Source organism: Diospyros lotus, chromosome 10 (assembly GCF_014633365.1).
Source record: "Diospyros lotus cultivar Yz01 chromosome 10, ASM1463336v1, whole genome shotgun sequence".
In the NCBI taxonomy this organism is placed as follows: domain Eukaryota; kingdom Viridiplantae; phylum Streptophyta; class Magnoliopsida; order Ericales; family Ebenaceae; genus Diospyros; species Diospyros lotus.
In genome coordinates, this window is record NC_068347.1 from 2,366,170 (window position 1) to 2,383,980 (window position 17,811).

The 17,811-nt window shown below is 37.1% G+C and overlaps 1 pseudogene; it reads left to right on the forward strand.

The window, feature by feature from the left end:
* Positions 1–16,516: 16,516 nt before the first annotated feature.
* LOC127811430 (ADP,ATP carrier protein 1, mitochondrial-like) lies at positions 16,517–17,659 on the forward strand (annotated as a pseudogene).
* Positions 17,660–17,811: the final 152 nt, after the last annotated feature.

Sequence of the window (17,811 nt, forward strand, 5' to 3'; positions counted from 1 at the left end):
TCACAAGATTTTAAAAAGTACAGTGATGATGTGGAGTTCTAATTCTAATAAAATGTTTCGGCTATTTAATATTCAGTTGTGATAATTATTAATGTTATATTTAATTATTATATAGTATTTTAAAATTATAAAATTAATTAAAAATACTTATATATATACACACACTACTTAGAATACAAATTCTTTTAAATAAAACAATGAAAGTTGTATATTATAAATCCAAAAAATGAAAGGCACAACTCAAGAAAGGCTAGGCTATGCCTCTTTGTAGACCTACTTATTGTTTTCACCTGTTGCTCCAACTTGAAGCCTCCAAAAGTGGAAGAAGGAAACACTTTAAAGTTCAAATACTTATGCAATTTGAAGTACTCCATCAAAATTCAACCTTATGCGAAAATAACTTATCGTTGAAAAAGTTTAGGTGATGTTATTTTCATGTTTCAATTTTTAGTTTTTAATTTTGAATTCATTCTCAATTTTGTGTTTTGAGTGCCTATTTTGAAATTATTGAAAATGCATTTTTTTTATCATTCTGAAAAATTATTTCTCAAAATAGAAAATTAAAAAACGCGTTTACTTTGAAATTTTGAATTTTTTTTTGTCGACGTTCGGAATTGGTTGGCCGTGATTTGTTAGTCCGCATTGAGAGAATGAACACAAATGCAAAGAAAAGAAACAAATAAAACAAATAATAAGTCGTACGCAAGAAAATATTTACGTGATTCGATCAGAATGATGCTTAGTCCACGACTGTTATCTAGTTATTCCGATAGAGTAACAATATATTTTTGCTCAACCCTATACAATGGTTTTTGACCCTTATAGTGTGGGGTGCTTACAATTTTTATAAAATCCAAAATAGGAGAATAATATCATAAAGATAATATTTCCTTATCAGCTCCATAAAATTAGGAATGGATTCCGCATTATCAGGGATTTGGTTTGCTTTAGATTATGAAAATTGATTTTTTCTCTAATCGCTTCCGATAAATTAGCCATCTCTTCGTGACGCGAGCTGAGTAGCCTGGCGGTGTGTCTCACAGCTTAAGACTTTTCTCGATCTGACCCGGTCGAAGTGATTTGTAACCTCACCATGATGTTTTCAACCCGGGACTTACTAGGCTTTTAAGAGATTGGGCCAATCCTCTGGACTATTTCTAGCCCATAAAAAGCGGTTCGGAAAGCACCCATAATAAAATTATTTTATGATATTTTATTTAATAAATTTGATTCAAAGTAAATTGTAAGCATTTATTAGTAAATTGTAAATTTGATTAAAATGTTTTAAATTATAATACAAGAGATAAGTGATAATCTAATTGTATGCAATACATTAAAATTGCAAAGTGTTTTCTAAAGCAATTTTTGATTTGGTTCAATTATTAGTTTCATGATAAATTTATTTTTGACTGATGTTAATTTTCAGATTTAGATTACCCACAACACGAGACACTAAAGAAAGGAATTATAAATTACAAAATAACAGAATATTAGTTTATCATAGACATAATTCATAATCTTAAAAATATCATTAAAAAGAAAAATCAATACAAAAAAAATCATATTACATATTCAGTTTAATATTCAAATAAAATAAAATAAAAAAAGTCAAATCACAGAAGGAATCAAATCACAGAAGATGAGTAGTTGCATCAGTAAGAAATTATGAAGAAACGATCGGTGAAGGGTAGGTTAGTCGCGATTTAAACAGCGACTATTGCTGGGGTTGTTGGTCGACGGCGGTGGGCAGTGGCGGGCGTGATGCTCGGCCATTTGGTAGTTGATTGACGAGAGGTGGTGATGTCAGACGCGATGCAAGGAGAGCGACGAGGGGCGATCGACGGCGGTGGCAAGCGTGATGCTTGGCTGTTCGACAGTCGAATGACAGGGAGCGATGGAGGCTGAGCCTTGAAGAGAAAAGAGAAGAGAGAAAAAATAGAAGATAAGGAAAAGAAGGATTGCATATGTTTTTCGCGTTTTGGATTCAAAGTGGTTGTTTTGCCTAAAAACAACCAAAATGCAATTTGAGCGTTTTGAGTTTTGTGTGTACATCTTTTTTGTGTTTTGAAAATTGAAAACAAAAAGACTTGAAAACAACAAAGAGAACATGCTTTTATTTTCTTTGTTGTTCATCTGTGCTCACTGATTAGTGGTTAATTTTATAAAAATTTTGTTATAATTATACCCTTCTTTTGATCTTAAAAATAGTTTAAATTAGATATTAATATATATTTTATGGTTATATGCAAGTTTAAATTGAAAAATGAATGAAATGAAATTTTAAAGTAAAATTTAATAATAATAATAATAATAATATATAAAATTATATATAATACATATACATCATTATATGCATGCATGTAATATATATATAATATAATATAATATATATATATATATGTGCCATGTGTAATACATATATATAATATATAATTTATTAATAACATTAAATTATTTTTATTTTTTTTTAGGCATGAAGAATTCAAGCCCATGAAGAATTCAAGTCCATGAAGAAATCAAACCCATGGAAAAATCAAGCCCATGAAGAATTCAAGTCCATGAAGAAATCAAGCCCATGAAAAATTAAAGTTCATGAAGAATTCAAGCCCATGAAGAATTAAGACCCAATTTGAGCAACCCATGGAAGATATTATTTGGAGAAGGCTCAAGGATTATTTTTAATCCTAATGAAGATTAAAAACCAATTTATAGAAATCTATTTTTATTTTTTATGTGAGAGCTTTATTAGGTGTATTTTTTAGCTAAAATCCATTTAACTATTAGGTGGATATTATAGCTAAAATCCATTTAACTTTATGAATGCTTTATTAGGTATGTATTTTAGCTAAAATCCATTTAATATTAGGTGTGTATTATAGCTAAAATCCATTTAACTTTAAGTGTGTGAGTGCCCATTAGATATAATTATGTCTAGTTGAATAATTGAAATTGTGTGATTTGTATTGCATCTTATGGCCTATAAATAGATCACTTGATTGCATTTGTAAGGGTGATTATTATTCTTGAATTAAAGTTTAGTTGTTTCCTTATAATTCTCTCTTTGAGAATTGTTCTTGTTCTTTCCCATTTTCTTTAGTATTCTCTCTTGTGATCTTACTTCCTTCCTTTCTTCTTTTAAATTCTTATGTCATTTATTATTACTTTATTATTCACCGCCTAAATGGCCTGTTAATTTGTGTCTTTAAATTTCTGCAATTTTAATTCTTGTCATTTAATTATTCACCGCCTAAATGGACGGTTAGTTTATGCCTTTAAAATTTCTGCAATTTTAATTCTTGTTATTTAATTATCCACCGCCTAAATGGCCGGTTAGTTTATGCTTTTAAAATTTCTTGTCATTTAAATTCTGTTATTTAAATTACGTCGTTTAAATTCATGTCAATTAACTTTTAAATGGAAATGAGTAGCTAAATCTAATCTTGGGTTAAGGCAAGTACAGTGTCCAACGCCAATGATTCCCAAAGAAAGCTGCGCTTTAAATAAGTAACATTAATTTAAATTTCAGTATGAATGTATCTTAATTATTGAGAAATCACTAGGTTTGGATTAGAGCGTAAGCCTAACTTAGAGCTTTCATGCCATGTATGAGAGTTACTAGAACTGGAAACGCTATCATACCCAAACCCGGATGATTAATTTAGTTGTTTTGTGTATTAATTGCAATTGAATTTATGGTGGTTGCTTAAATTAGAATCTCGCATATCATGTATGGGGATTGCTTAACCTAGAACTATCATCATCTCTAATTGCATTTAATAACAAACCCTCATATCTGAAATTAAATTAATGTTGCTAATCTTTTATGCTAAAATTTGGGAATCAATGGGTTGGCACTGAAATTGTCTTAACTCAAGTACTATCCAATTTTATATTCTCACTTAAAGTATTTATTTCAATTACTGCCTTAATTTATTTCCTAAAATCTGTTGTTTAAAAAACCATAAAAAACCTTGTTGCCAATTTATCCAAATGCGTGTGTGCTTGTGTGACATTCTTTTTATTTTGCCATAAATAAATCTCTCAGTGGACGACCTGGACTCATTCAGAAAATATAAATTTAAATTTGGACTACAACTGCACTCGTACACTGACGAGTATAAACCTCTCACCTAAACAAAGAAAAAAAAATATAAAATTTTTATTGTGTTTTGTTTTGTGTTTTAATTGCAGGGTGAGAGTGCAGCCACTCACCTCTATTTGGAGATGAGAAGATCTAATGTTGGGAACTTGTTGCAACCTCATTTTCATCAACTTATATCAGTTATGATCCTCGTCACTGCTTCACCTTCTTGAGAAAGACCATGAATTGTTGTAGACAGGAATGAAGAAGACAACACCAGTGTAGAGAAAGAGAGAGAGAGAGGTAAGAAGAAGACTGTTAGAAGTAAAAAAGGAGGGGCTTTTTTTTGACAAAAGCAAAGAAGATAAAAACAACAAAGGAAAAAAAGGAAAGGAGAAGAAACATTTGAAAATCAAAAAGGGGTAGTAGCAAATTTGAAAAGGAAAAACTGCAGTCATTGAATTTGGAGAAGAAAATTGCAGCATGCAAGTGGCGCCTCCTTTGCTGGAAAATTCTAGCAGCTCTTTCTTTTTTCTTCTCTTCTGACTGCGACACCAACCTTTAAGAATTAGAGAGCTGGCAGCTAACTCATCACAATTTGGGGTCCTATAAATATAGAGCCCCCTTTGTCATTATTTGTGCAACCCAAAGGAGAGTAGAAAGAGAGATTTAAGTGAGAAGAAAAATTCTCTGGGTGTAATTGGGTTGTGGTTATGTGAGTAAAGAGTGTTTTATAAAAACACAGTGTATATTTTTTCACATAGTGAAAATACTACAGTAGCTCCGTGGACATAGGGGAGTTTCCTAAACTATGTAAAATTCTTGTGTCCTTTCTTTTATTATTTTGTTCTTATTTTTTACTTGTGAGTCTCATTCTTTCTCCCCCCATTCCTAACAATTGGTATCAGAGCCTGACTTGGGAGTTTATCTGTGGCAGAAAGACTTGTACTTGCCACTGGACACGAAGTCGCAAACCATGAAGGACAAGGAATGGAAGGTGTTAGATCGCAAAGTCCTTGAAGCAGTTTGTCTTAGTTTGACGACATCTGTTGCCTTCAATGTCAAAGATCAGGATACAACTGGAGGACTTATAAAAGCTCTCTCCAATATGTATAAGTAGCCTTTCGCAGCCTACGAGGTATTTCTGATTAAGAAATTGTTTAATTTAAAGATGCCAGAAAATGCTAATTTCAGAGAACATCTGAACTCCTTCAATAAGACCAAGGATCAACTAAAGTCGGTGGAAATTACTTTTACCGATGAAGTTGAAGCCGATACTATTCTTAATACGATGCCAAAGAGCTGGCAGTCTACCATACAGTCGATCAGTGCTTCTTTCGGGAAGTTGAAGCCGATACTTTTACCACCGCTAAAATGCTGTTTTTTTGTAGTGTTCTCTGAAGTAGTAGACATGATCATGACAGAGAAAATCAGAAGGAAGGAATAAGGTCCCTCAACTTTCGCATCAGCATTGAATGTGGAGAGTAGAGGTAAAAACAGATTCAAAGGCAATCAGCGTGGTAGATCTAAGTCAAGGAACGAAAGATCAAAATCCAGAGGCTGCTAGTAAAGGTAAAAATAATATTGAATGTTGGAATTGTGAAAAAATGTGACACTTTAAATATGAATGTAGCAGTTTGAAGAAAAAAAAATGATGAATAGGCTAATGCAAACGTCATGTCAAATGATTCAGATGATGCTCTAATATGTTCTATGGAGAGCGAGACGGAATCTTGGGTGCTAGATTTAGGGGCTTCATTCCATGCTACCTTAAATAAGGAAATGTTTGAGAACTATGTCTTAGGAAATTTGGGAAAGGTGTATCTCGGTGATGATCATGGGTGCGACGTCATTGGTCAAGGAGTAATATAGATCAAACTAAATGGATTTGTATGGAAGTTGAAGAATGTGAGACATGTACCCAGCCTCAGGAAGAAACAAATTTCTATTGGACAGTTGGCAAAAGATGGTTATGTAACAACTTTTATAGGAGACACCTGGAAGATTTTGAAGGAAGCTATGATTGTTGCTCGTGGTAAGAAAATCAAAACTCTTTACGCAACTATGAATGGAAGTTGCTCTATTGTAGTTATAGAATGTAAAAAAGATCCTAATCTGTGGCACCACAGGCTTGGCCACATGAGTGCAAAGGGATTGAAAGTTATGCATTCAAAAGGGAAATTGCTGGGATTGAAATCAATGGATATTGATTTGTGTGAGAGCTGTATTTTTTGAAAAACAAAAATGGGTGAGTTTTAAGAAAGTAGGAAGAACTCCAAAGACATCAAAGCTCAAGTTAGTTTACACAGATGTTTGGGGTCCAATAACAGTTTCATCAATTGGTGGTAAGCAATATTTTGTTACGTTTATTGGTGATCATTCCAAGAAGGTATGGGTATACTTTATTAGACAAAAAATTGAGGTATTTGAATCATTTAAAAGATGGAAAGCGATGGTGGAGAATGAAACTGGTTTAAGGATTAAAAAGCTGTGTTCTGACAATGGTGAAGAATATGAAGACACCAGGTTTAAAAAATTGTGTTATGAGAGCGGGATCAAGCTCGAGAGAACTGTACCAGGGACACCATAACATAATGGCATAGTAGAACGTATGAATAGAAAATCGACTGAGAGAGCAAGAAGCATGCATCTATATGTAGGGTTGCCTAAGCAGTTTTGGGAGAGGCAATCGACACGACAATTTACTTACTCAACCACGGACCATCAACAACCTTAGATTTCAAAATACCAAAAGAGGTTTGGACTAGAAAAGAGGTTGGACTTTCACATTTGAAAGTATTTGGTTGTGTCTCTTACGTGGATATAAGTGATAATTTTAGGAATAAACTTGATGCCAAATCACTTAAATACACATTCATTAGTTATGGTGGTGATGAATTTGGTTATAGATGTTGGGATGACCAAAATAAGAAAATCATTAGAAGCAGGGATGTAGTTTTTAATGAAAAGGTCCTGTATAAAGATAGAGACACATTACAGTCTAATAGTCCAAAGGATCTAGAACTTGTTTACTTTGAGCCCAATGATGTCCCAAATAGTGTCACGGTTAAAACAGGCTAGAATCCTCATGAGGAGAAAATTACAGGATAAGTTATTGAAGCTACAAGATCAGGTTCCTATGTTGAGAAGATCTAGTGGACCGCATGTACCAAATAGGAAGTACTTGAGCTATTTGCTATTGACAGATGGATGAGAAACTGAATGCTATAATGAGTTATGTAAGGTAAAAGATGCGAGCAAGTAGGAGCTTGCAATGGAAGATGAGATGAAATCTCTTAAATCCAACTAGACTTGGGAGTTAGCAAAGCTACCAGCTAGCAAGAAAGCTTTTCAGAACAAATGGGTGTACCAAGTCAAAGAGGAGCATGATGGGTCCAAGAGATACAAAGCAAGATTGGTGGTTAAAGGCTTCCAATAGAAAAAAAGGTATTGACTACACATACATCTTTTCTCCAGTCATCAAGCTAACTATTATTCGGTCAGTTTTGAGTATTATAGCAACAAAGGATCTACATCTAGAGCAATTAGATGTGAAGACAACTTTTCTCCATAGTGATTTGGAAGAAAAGATATACATGCACCAATCAGAGGGATTCATAGTAAAAGGCAGTGAAAGTCTGGTGTGCAAGTTAACTAAAAGCTTGTATGGTTTGAAAGAAGCACCTCGACAATGATACAAGAAGTTTGATGGCTTCATGCAAAACAATGGCTTCCTCAGATGCAATGTTGACTAGTATTGTTCCTTCAAGAAGGTCAGTTCTAGCTTTATTATTTTGCTATTTTATGTTGATGATATGTTAATAGTAGGAGCTGACAAAGATGAGATTAATAAGTTGAAGAAACAACTATCTAGTGAATTTGAGATGAAGGATTTGGGTCTCACAAAGCAGATATTTGGGATGAGAATTAGTAGAGATAGACAGAAGGGTACCTTACAATTATCTCAGGCAGAGTATGTAATACCCCATATTAGCATAAGGGTGCCACGTAATTTAGAGGAGTTTAAAATATCGAAAAGTGGGTTTGATAGTAAAATAATTCGCCGAATCAACTGCAGGGAGTGCTTTGAAACCTGGATGTCTAAGAAAAATAATACGGCATTGACGAGCATTGCGAGATAAGATTTATGGTATTAAAAGAAATTGGAATCGAGACAGTTTTCGGTACAGTTATGATTCGGTCTGAGAAATCAAATGATCATAAGGGACTTCTGGGAAATCAACGGGACCCTGAGTACGCTCATATTTAGCATAAGGAGTAACCCTTAAGTAGTTTCAGGAAGAAACAAAAGTAATTACGGTCAAAACACGATCTTACATATATTTGAGCCCAAGTGTAATTTATTAATTTTGGCCGAGGGAGGTTGAATCGATGGTTTTTCTAGATTTTTAGGGGTGAAATGAATATTTTGGAACTTAAGGGACTTGATGGAATTATTGGATAATTCAGGGGCTTGAGAATGAGGGTCAAAATGTAAGAGAAAGTTTTAAGGGGGCCAAAGTGTAAATAACAGAAAAAAAAGAAAAAAAAAGCTCAACCATGGCCGTTGCTGGCCACTGCCATCGCCAGCTGACATCCTTGGGGTCGTCTGGAGGTACGAGAATGGGCCCCACCAAGTGGGAATTGATTGAGATTAGGTATGGGTTGAAAGTGGCTAAGCATGGCCGTGATTTGATAGAAAATAGCGAGGCATGGTCGCGGTCACCGAAAAATTGGGGAAGGGGTATGCGTATTGAATCATCACGATTTGAGGTCAATAATGGTTTTAATGATGATAGAGACTTCGATTAGACGGGGTATGGCTCGATTGGGGTTGGAATCGGGTATAAATAGCGATTTCAAGGTGGCTGAATACACTAAGAAATTAAACTTCAGATTTCTCACATTTGGAGTGAATCGGAGGTCGGGGATAAGGGGCTTTTATTCTCCATGTATTGAGGAGTATTTTTGGAGAATTTCATGAAGTTTCATCAAGGTTTGAAGGTGTTTCGAAACTCGCCGAAAAATCGCACATCTTGCCAGAGCTGGACTGTAAATCGGCCATTCAGGCTATTTCTGGCGAGTGTTTTGACCATCGAAGGGTGCCATTGTAATTGGCTTGAGGAGGGCTTCAAGGTGGTGTCATTGAATCAAGCATCGGAGTAGGTCGCCGGTCACTATCGCTGGAAAAAATGACCGGAGAAGGTAAGAAAATAAAAAAAGAAAAAAAAGTAGAAAAGAGGAAAAAAATAGAATAAAATTATAAAAAATTTCAGAAAATTCTAGAAGAATTGGAAAAGTATTTTTTGTATTTTAGTGGAGGAAAATTCTGGAAAATATTGGATTAATTATTTATTTTGTAATTTTTGAGGAAAATAAGGTTGATGGAAAATAGAGGAAAAATAGGAAAAAAATCTGAAAAAATTCTATAAAATTCTATAAAATTGAGAATATTGTTTTATGAATTATTGTGAATAAAAATTTGGGAAAAACCTTGAGTAGGTATTTATTTTGAAATTTTTGAGGAGAAAATAGGAAAAAATTATGAAAAATTGAAAAAAATAGATATTGATATTCTTTTGAATGAATATAATATCTAGGGGTCGTTGAGGCTCGAAGTCGAGCATTAGGTATTTATTGAGGTTGACACGAGAATCGAGGTGTCTGAGATAGGTTCGAGGTGAGGGTTCTTACCCTAAAAGCTTGGTATTTGTTCTACGTAATCGTGTTATGATTTCAAGGAAATGGTTTTGTTGCATGTGAATAGTTTAACCTGTGAAAGGTTGTTTTCATGCGGGCGGTTTGTCCCAAATTGTTTTATGTGTGTGCATTGAATTTCGTGTGTTATAATACTTTGAAATGTTGAGTTTATATATATATGATGCATGTTTTGTGTTGTGGCATTAATATGTTTATGTATGGTCCATGTGGGATATGGGTTGTCAACTTGTGTGTGGCACTTGAGTGATAGCACTCGGGATGCGCGCCAATGATTAATAGTATGTAATCCACTTGGGACGGGGCTGAGACGGACTTCACCCTACGGTACTCTAGTGGCGGGGCTGAGAGTGGACACCACCCCGGTTGATGGCTCAAGTGGCAGGGGTTGAGAGTGGACACCACCCCATGTGCCTTTGAGAAATAACATTATTGCCTAGGTGGACGTTGATTCCGGGGATGGTGTTAATCATCTTGTGGCCAGGGTTGTGTTGAGATCCGGAACGCTTTTGTGTGGGAGTGTAATTCCTAACATGATATAGGGGTGATACTCGTGTTCATGCGTTGAGGTTGTTTCTCTTAAGCAGGATTGTGTTATGGCAATGTGTCAATGAGGTTGTGTTGTCTTTAGAGAGATTGCATTTTCCCCAGTTAAGGTTAAGTGCTATGTGGGATTCTCTTGGGCTGAGACATGCCAGGATATGTCAGTTTGTTTTCATGGTCTTGCATATATTCATGAAAATATTTTTGAACTCACTTAGATGATTTAGCATCTAATTTGGACTTTGTCCTTGGAATATTCAAACGTTTCAGGTGAAGGCAACAACGCTAAGGGAAAGGGCGTTATCGAGATGTAGCTGATAGTTACGTATTAGATCTTTTGTAGGTTTTATTATGTACGGGATATTTAGCTGTGAGTGTATTATTTTGATGATGACATGTTGAACATTAATGGTACGAATTTTATATTATGAATAAAGGAATTATGGTTTTGTCTTATCGAGATTTCGATTCTGCTTCTACTGATGTGATGTTTTTACTAGTCTTAGCTTATTCTTTTAAGTTAATATGTTGAGATGGTATATCGGGATTGTCGGGGTTTAATTTACGTTGAGTGTATGTTGACTGATTGTTGAAAAAAAAAAATCCCCAAAATCTCGAGTTAACGCACGCTTGGGAAAAACGACGCGTTACAGAGTACGTTTGTATGGTCTTGTAGAGATTTGGTATGAGTGATGCCAAGCCAGTTAGATCGCCTCTAGCTAATCACTTTAAGCTGTCAAAGGAGTACATGGCTAAAGTTCCATATACCTTAGCCATTGGAAGCCTAATGTATGCCATGGTCTGTATGAGACCAAATATTGCTCATGCAGTGGGAGCACTGAGCAGATTCATGACCAATCCAGGCAAACAACATTGGGAAGCAGTTAAATAGATACTGAGATACCAGCGGGGTACTACCGAAAGGTGTTTATGCTTTAGGAAAAGTGAACTGAAATTGTAAGGTTATGTTGGTGTTGACTTGGCTAGAGAAGTAGACCACAAAAAGAGCACTACAGGGTATGTGTTCACATTGGGGACTACAACTGTTAGTTGGATTTCTCAATTACAAAAGATTGTGTCTCTTTCTACAACTGAGGCATAGTATGTAGTAGTGACAAGATAGCAAAGAGCTTATCTGATTACAAGGTTTGTTATCAGAAATGGGTTTCAAACTAGAAATGAATGTGTTGCACAGTGATAGTCAAAGTACAATACACTTGGCCAAGAATTCAACATTTCATTCAAGGACTAAGTATATAGGACTCTGTTCTCATTTTATTCGATTGTTATTGGAGGATGGAGTATTAACGGTTGTGAAGATACAAGGTAGTAGGAACCCGACTGACATATTAACCAAGATAGTCACTATTGAGAAATTAGAGCTATGTACAGCTTTAATTGGGTTTCGATGATAAAAGGATCAAAATGAGTGATTAGTGGTTAAATATGTCAAATATTATCATGTTTTCATCCATTTCCTATCAAATAAATAAGATAATTTGGCATTTATATTTATTTTGTAAGGATTTATCAAAATTGAGCGTAAGGAATGCAAATGACGAAATAAGTAAGAGAGATCCGAATGCATGAAGACACATCCGGATAATCATCCAAGGCTATCCAGATATGAAGATGCCACATCCGAATGCATGAAGACGCATCTGAATGACTTCCAAGGCCATTTGGATTTGAAGATGCTACATTTGGATGTTACTCAATGCATCCGGATACAAGAGAAGAAGCCACATCCAGATACCCCACAACGTATCCGGATATGAAGAAAATATATCCAGATGTCTCTCAACACATCCGGATAACAAGAGCAAAATCCAAAGAAGTCACATCCAGATATCATGCAGCATATCCGGATATGAATGAAGCCTCATCTAGATGCGTCACTGTAGCATCCAGATACAAGACACAAGACTCGCACAACACATCCGTAACGCCTTCTTACTGAGTTAGAATCTCCTCCACCCACGAAGCCCCCATAAATTTTGTTAATAGCCCCCTGTATTTGATTTGGGGGGCTTGCCCTGGCTTCCTGACCTCCTTCAACCTTGGGTCTTTTTTGCAGGCTACTACTTCTCCTCGAGCGTCGGTCATCGAGTGGCTCTCTGCTTTGGCTTTGCCTCCTATAGACATATCGGCAGAGGTGGCTTTCTTTGACCAGCTTCTCAATCTTGTCCTTAAGGGTGGTACATTTTTCAGTTGTGTGGTTGAACATGTGATGATAATCACAACGCTTGTTGGTGTCCACATTAGGGCTGGGGTTGGGCCAAGCTCTCACCTCGGGAAGTGAAATTATTCTTGAATTGTAGACCTCTTGGAAGATCCAATCTTGTCTTGTCGTTAGCAAGGTGTAAGTGTCATAGTGTAACTGGGGTGGCTCAGGAGCCTTGGTTGGCTCTCTTCACCCCTTGGATCGGTCTCTATCCTCTTGTCTACGGCCGGGGTCTTTCTTAGGTTGGCGATGATGCTCGGTAGATGGCCCTGGTCACCGATTCGGCTGTGGCTGGGAGCAACTGCGTCTGGCAGTCGACACTTCTTCCACATTTATGTAGTTGACTGCTCGTACTTGGAGTTCGTTTAGGTCGGCGGGGGATTCCAAGCTAGAGAGTCGGCAAAGGGCCCGTGCTTAAGCCTTGCCAAGATAGCGTGCAGAGAGATAGTTGGGCTGAGATCCCTGATTTGGATGGCCTCCTGGTTAAACCGATGCATAAAAGCTCGAAGTGGCCCATTGTCTCCTTACTTCAAGTTAATTAGGCTGGCTGAGGTTTTATGGTGAGCTCGGCTAGTGGAGAAGTGGGCGAGGAAGCTTGTGGCGAGCTCGAAAAAGTCGTGGATGGAGCTTGGCTCCAAGGCGAAGAACCACATTAAGGCGGACTTCTTCAAGGTGCTAGGAAAAGCACAGCACATGATTGGATCAGTTCCCTCATTTAACAACATCAAAGAATTGAACATTGTTAAGTGCTCTTGGGGGTCAAAGGTTCTGTCATACAACTCCAATGTGCTAGGAAGGGGGAATCCTTCTGGCAGGGGGACGAACATCATGAACTCCGAGAAGGGGTAACGTGGAGTGTGCAAGGATCCTAACGGTGGATGAGCATGATTATGGGTGGCCTGGAGCTGTTGATGACAACTGACCTCTTTGTCGTTGTCAACCTGCTGATTGCGCTAGTTGCATTGTTAGTTGTGGGTTGACTCGACAACTTGGTCTTATAGTTGTCGGATGGTTTGGAGGAGGGCCTCTATAGTTGCCGGATTCTCTGGTTGATAGTTGTTGGTGTATGGATCTTCCTGGTTTGGGGTCATATTGTTGTGGCTTCTGGTTCTGACCTTGGATAGTTTGTAGAGAAGTAGGGATTTGACGTGTGGGGTAGGTAAGTTTTACCGAGCTCCACGATGGGAGCCAAATGTTCTTTCCATCCCAACGGGGTTGATCGGACTGGTTGTGATGATGGCAGAATGCCACGATCTGGTGACAATCTCATAGTGGGGTAACTGACACTTGTAAGCACTCCGATGCTTAAGTCAATGAGGAATCAGAGTGCTAGAGTATTGGTAAGGGTTGGAAAGAACATACCTTATCCTGGGACCAGACTGGCTTACATAAAGAAGAAGGTACCTTACATGTCATCGGCCGTCATGGGATGATAGAGATAGGGATCATCCTTGAAGATCCCAGATTCGATGAAGATTATGGGCTGATAAGGATCAACATGCAAGTTGTTCGGAGTTGATAGAATTTGTTATTGGCGCAAGGATCTTGGCTTAGATGGAAAGATTATTCGAGCTTCTTGGGTCGAGATCCACACTGTCAATGTCATCCAATACTTCCATACCCATGTCACCTTTATGTTCCCTTTGGATTTTTTTATAGGGTAAGTTATATTTCGTTTTGTTGTACCCTCTCTCCGAGAGACCCCCGAGAGGTCTCCCGACAGAGGCTTTCTCCGAAAGACACTGTTGTCTCGGATGCATCGCTTCTGGAGGATGAGTCTTCTCCAAGAAGAATAGGTGACTCCCACCAGACCTTTAAAAAGCCAAGACACAACACAATGGTGGGGATCAGAACATCGGGTAACCTATTCATATTCTCTCTAGACTTTATCTTTCCGCAACGCTTGGATTCCTTTCCGCAACTATTTCATTTTTTTCCTTGTGCTAACTTGCTCGTCGGAGGGTCTTCGCGGGAGATTCCTCCTGCAAGCCTTTTAACTTCCATCCCTGGTTGCAGCCCTCTCGAAAGCTCCTCTGACTTCCCATGAGAGAACACATGTTCTCTCCGGGTCCTTCATAACACCTTCTCGAGAGATCCCTAGACTCTCTTTGGAAACTGATCAGAGTTTTCCCGACAGTCGTTACTGCCAAAGCCTCCGATATAAAAGAGCTACCTCATCCATTGGAAATACGTCCCTCCGCAAGACCGGTGATACCTCCGTAAGGGTCCTTTCCGTTGATTAGAGTTTTTTTTTCTCTCCGAAAGGACTATCCCACTGGCCAATTCTCTGGGCATTGAACGACGATTTCCTCTACCTTGAATAAATTTCTATTGTCGTAGTTTCCGAACTACAACAGGTTTCCTTCGAGTTTCGAGTTTAATAAAAAGATATCAACACTTTTGATATTTGAGAAATGAGAAAGATATATTTTTTTTATGTTACAACTTTGGACACATTTTTCTTGCCCCAACATTTATTTAAAGATGTTAAAAAAATTTAATATTATAAAAATATTCTTACATTTTCTCTTTATTTTCATTTCTTCTCTTGGTACAATGAATTTGTTAGAATAATCCAACCTTTTTTCTCGCTCTCTAGTGACTACTAAATCGTTATTAAACTAGAGAGATTGAGATTGACAAACTGTCGAATTTTACTCATTTCATTGAGCAAAGGAGGATAAAGGGAGGAGAGAGAAAATATGAGGGTATTTTTGTTATATTAATAATTTTAGTAATAATAAAAGAAAATATAGTTATTGTAAAGTTACAAAAAATTATTGTCATTTCTCACATGTCAAAATTGTCTCTCTAATTTTGCTAAATTTCAAGGGTATTGAGCATAATTTATCCTTTCTTTTAAGGAGTAAACTTCACCCGTCCCTTATGGTTTGAGTTGTTTTTACGGAGATTCTCTTTTATTTAAATCTCACTTTCGAGATTCTTGTAATAGGTTCTTTTATTTATTTAGAGTTTAACGTTGTTTTTTAACTTATAAAAATGACATATTTAAATCTTAAGGGATGTTCAAAAAGTTAAGACTTAGACTACAAGGTATCTTCATGGAACTAAACCAAAACCATACAGGACGTTGGAGAGAAGTTTAAATCTTTTTTAACACCATTAGTAGCTTGTCCTAATAGGAGAAGCTGTTTGAAAGAAAAGTAAACTACATGGACATTATATACAGATCGGCTCAAGGGCTTAGGCCCTAAGCCATCATTAATTTAGGGTCCCAATCCCTTAATGAAAAATGAAAAATTAATAAATTAAAATAATTATTTATTAAGTTGATGAGGTTAGGTCCTCGGTAATTGCCTCACCAACCTACCCCTTCAGTTGGCCCTGATTATATGCTAAATTTAACTACATTCGCCTATTTTTTTTTGGTGTTAGATCTATTCTCACTTGATTGCTATAATTAGTTATCAATGTTGTTGATTAACTATGCTATCTTCTTAATGTTTACTTAAAACCAAAAAACTAAGCCATAGACATCTAGACGATATTTACTTTTTTTTTTTTTACCAATTATCATCATTAATCGTATCTCTTTTATTTTTTGGATTAAGTCATTAATCGTATCTCATTTTAACCAAATTAGGATTACTGATTTGATATCCATAATATCTATTGACTTCTCAACAAAGTTTACAGTATAAACCTATGCAAAAGGATAATGTAACTAAAGCCGTTTGTAGTGCAACCTTTTAGCATGATAATGATGGGATGAAATTTTAATACCATCTTCATACATTAACATTTTATGATTTGTTCATGGTGAATATTCTGTCACATAGTTGATATTATAAAATCGAAGTCTACATGGTCAAATCACAAGTGATAACATCTGCTGCTATTGATTTATCATTTTTATTTTGGACAATCCAGGCTTCATCCATCTGGCTGTTGCAGACTTTTTCAGTTCCATCATCATGCCCTTGTGCTGATTGCTTTTGCTTCTTAGGCCTTCAACTTTGCTTCTTAGGCTGTTTGACCTCAATAAAGACGTGGTTGGGTACCGGAAGTGGTTCGCCGGGAACTTGGCCTCCGGCGGTGCAGCCGGAACATCATCCCTCTTTCTTGTGTGCCCCCTGGATTATGCTCGGACTCGTTTGGCCAATGATGCTAAAGCAACAGCCGCGCACGGCGGCGAAAGGCAGTTCAATGGCTTGATTCATGTTTACAGGAAAACCCTCAAATCAGATAGCATTGCTGGCCTCTATCGTGGGTTCAAAATCTCGTGTGGGCATTATTATCTACCGTGGCCTCTACTTTGGGATGTATGACTCATTGAAACCTGTGGTTTTGGTTGGCCCATTCGAGGTAAGCTCATAATTCTCATTCGCTCTCAAGATCAAAACAAACAATTTTACCGTTGCTATCAACACTTGCACTCGATGCATGACTTCTGAGGCTTGTGAATCTGAAGTTGTGGGTTCAAATCCCAACCCTACTATACTTGGGTGGTCTTAGTTTCTCACATGAGGCTTGTTGCTTAACTAGGGTAGAGAAAAGATCACATTTGCAGGGAACCTTTCTCTAACTATTTTTGTGAAGTGACTGTTTCTACAATTCGAACTATGATTTTCTAGTCACAAAAGAACAATCTTATTATTGTTACTGAAAGTTCTCCTCGGTGTACAGGGTTGCAAAGGTCAAAAGTTGTATTTGTACCTTGTTGAGTTTCCCAAGTAAAGGAGGGTTTAGGTTAACATAACTAACAGACTTGGGCAGTGCATGGTCTACCCAGCACAGATTGTTCAGCCCTATGTAGTTTTGTGTTTGTCATTTGCAGGATAGTTTCCTGGCAAGTTTCCTACTGGGGTGGGGGGTCGCCATTGGTGCTAGCTTAGCTTCTTACCCAATTGACACTGAGAAGAAGGATGATGACATCTGGAGAAGCTGTCAAGTACAAGAGCTCCCTGGATGCTTTTAACCAGATCCTCAAGAATGAAGGTGCTAAATCCCTCTTCAAGGGCGCCGGAACCAACATTTTGCGCGCCGTTGCATGGGCCGGCGTGCTTGCTGGCTATGAGAAGTTGCAGCTCCTCGTATTTGGGAAGAAATATGGGTCTGGTGGCAGCAGTTAATGCGATATCAGTGGTGATGACGATGACGACAAAGGCATCCCCGGCAATCAACCAGCTTCACACATTTAGAATAAGTATTAGACCATATGGAGCAAATAAAGGGGCAGATGAGTGAGCATATGAAAGACCTGTAACTTGGCCTATTGATGTGC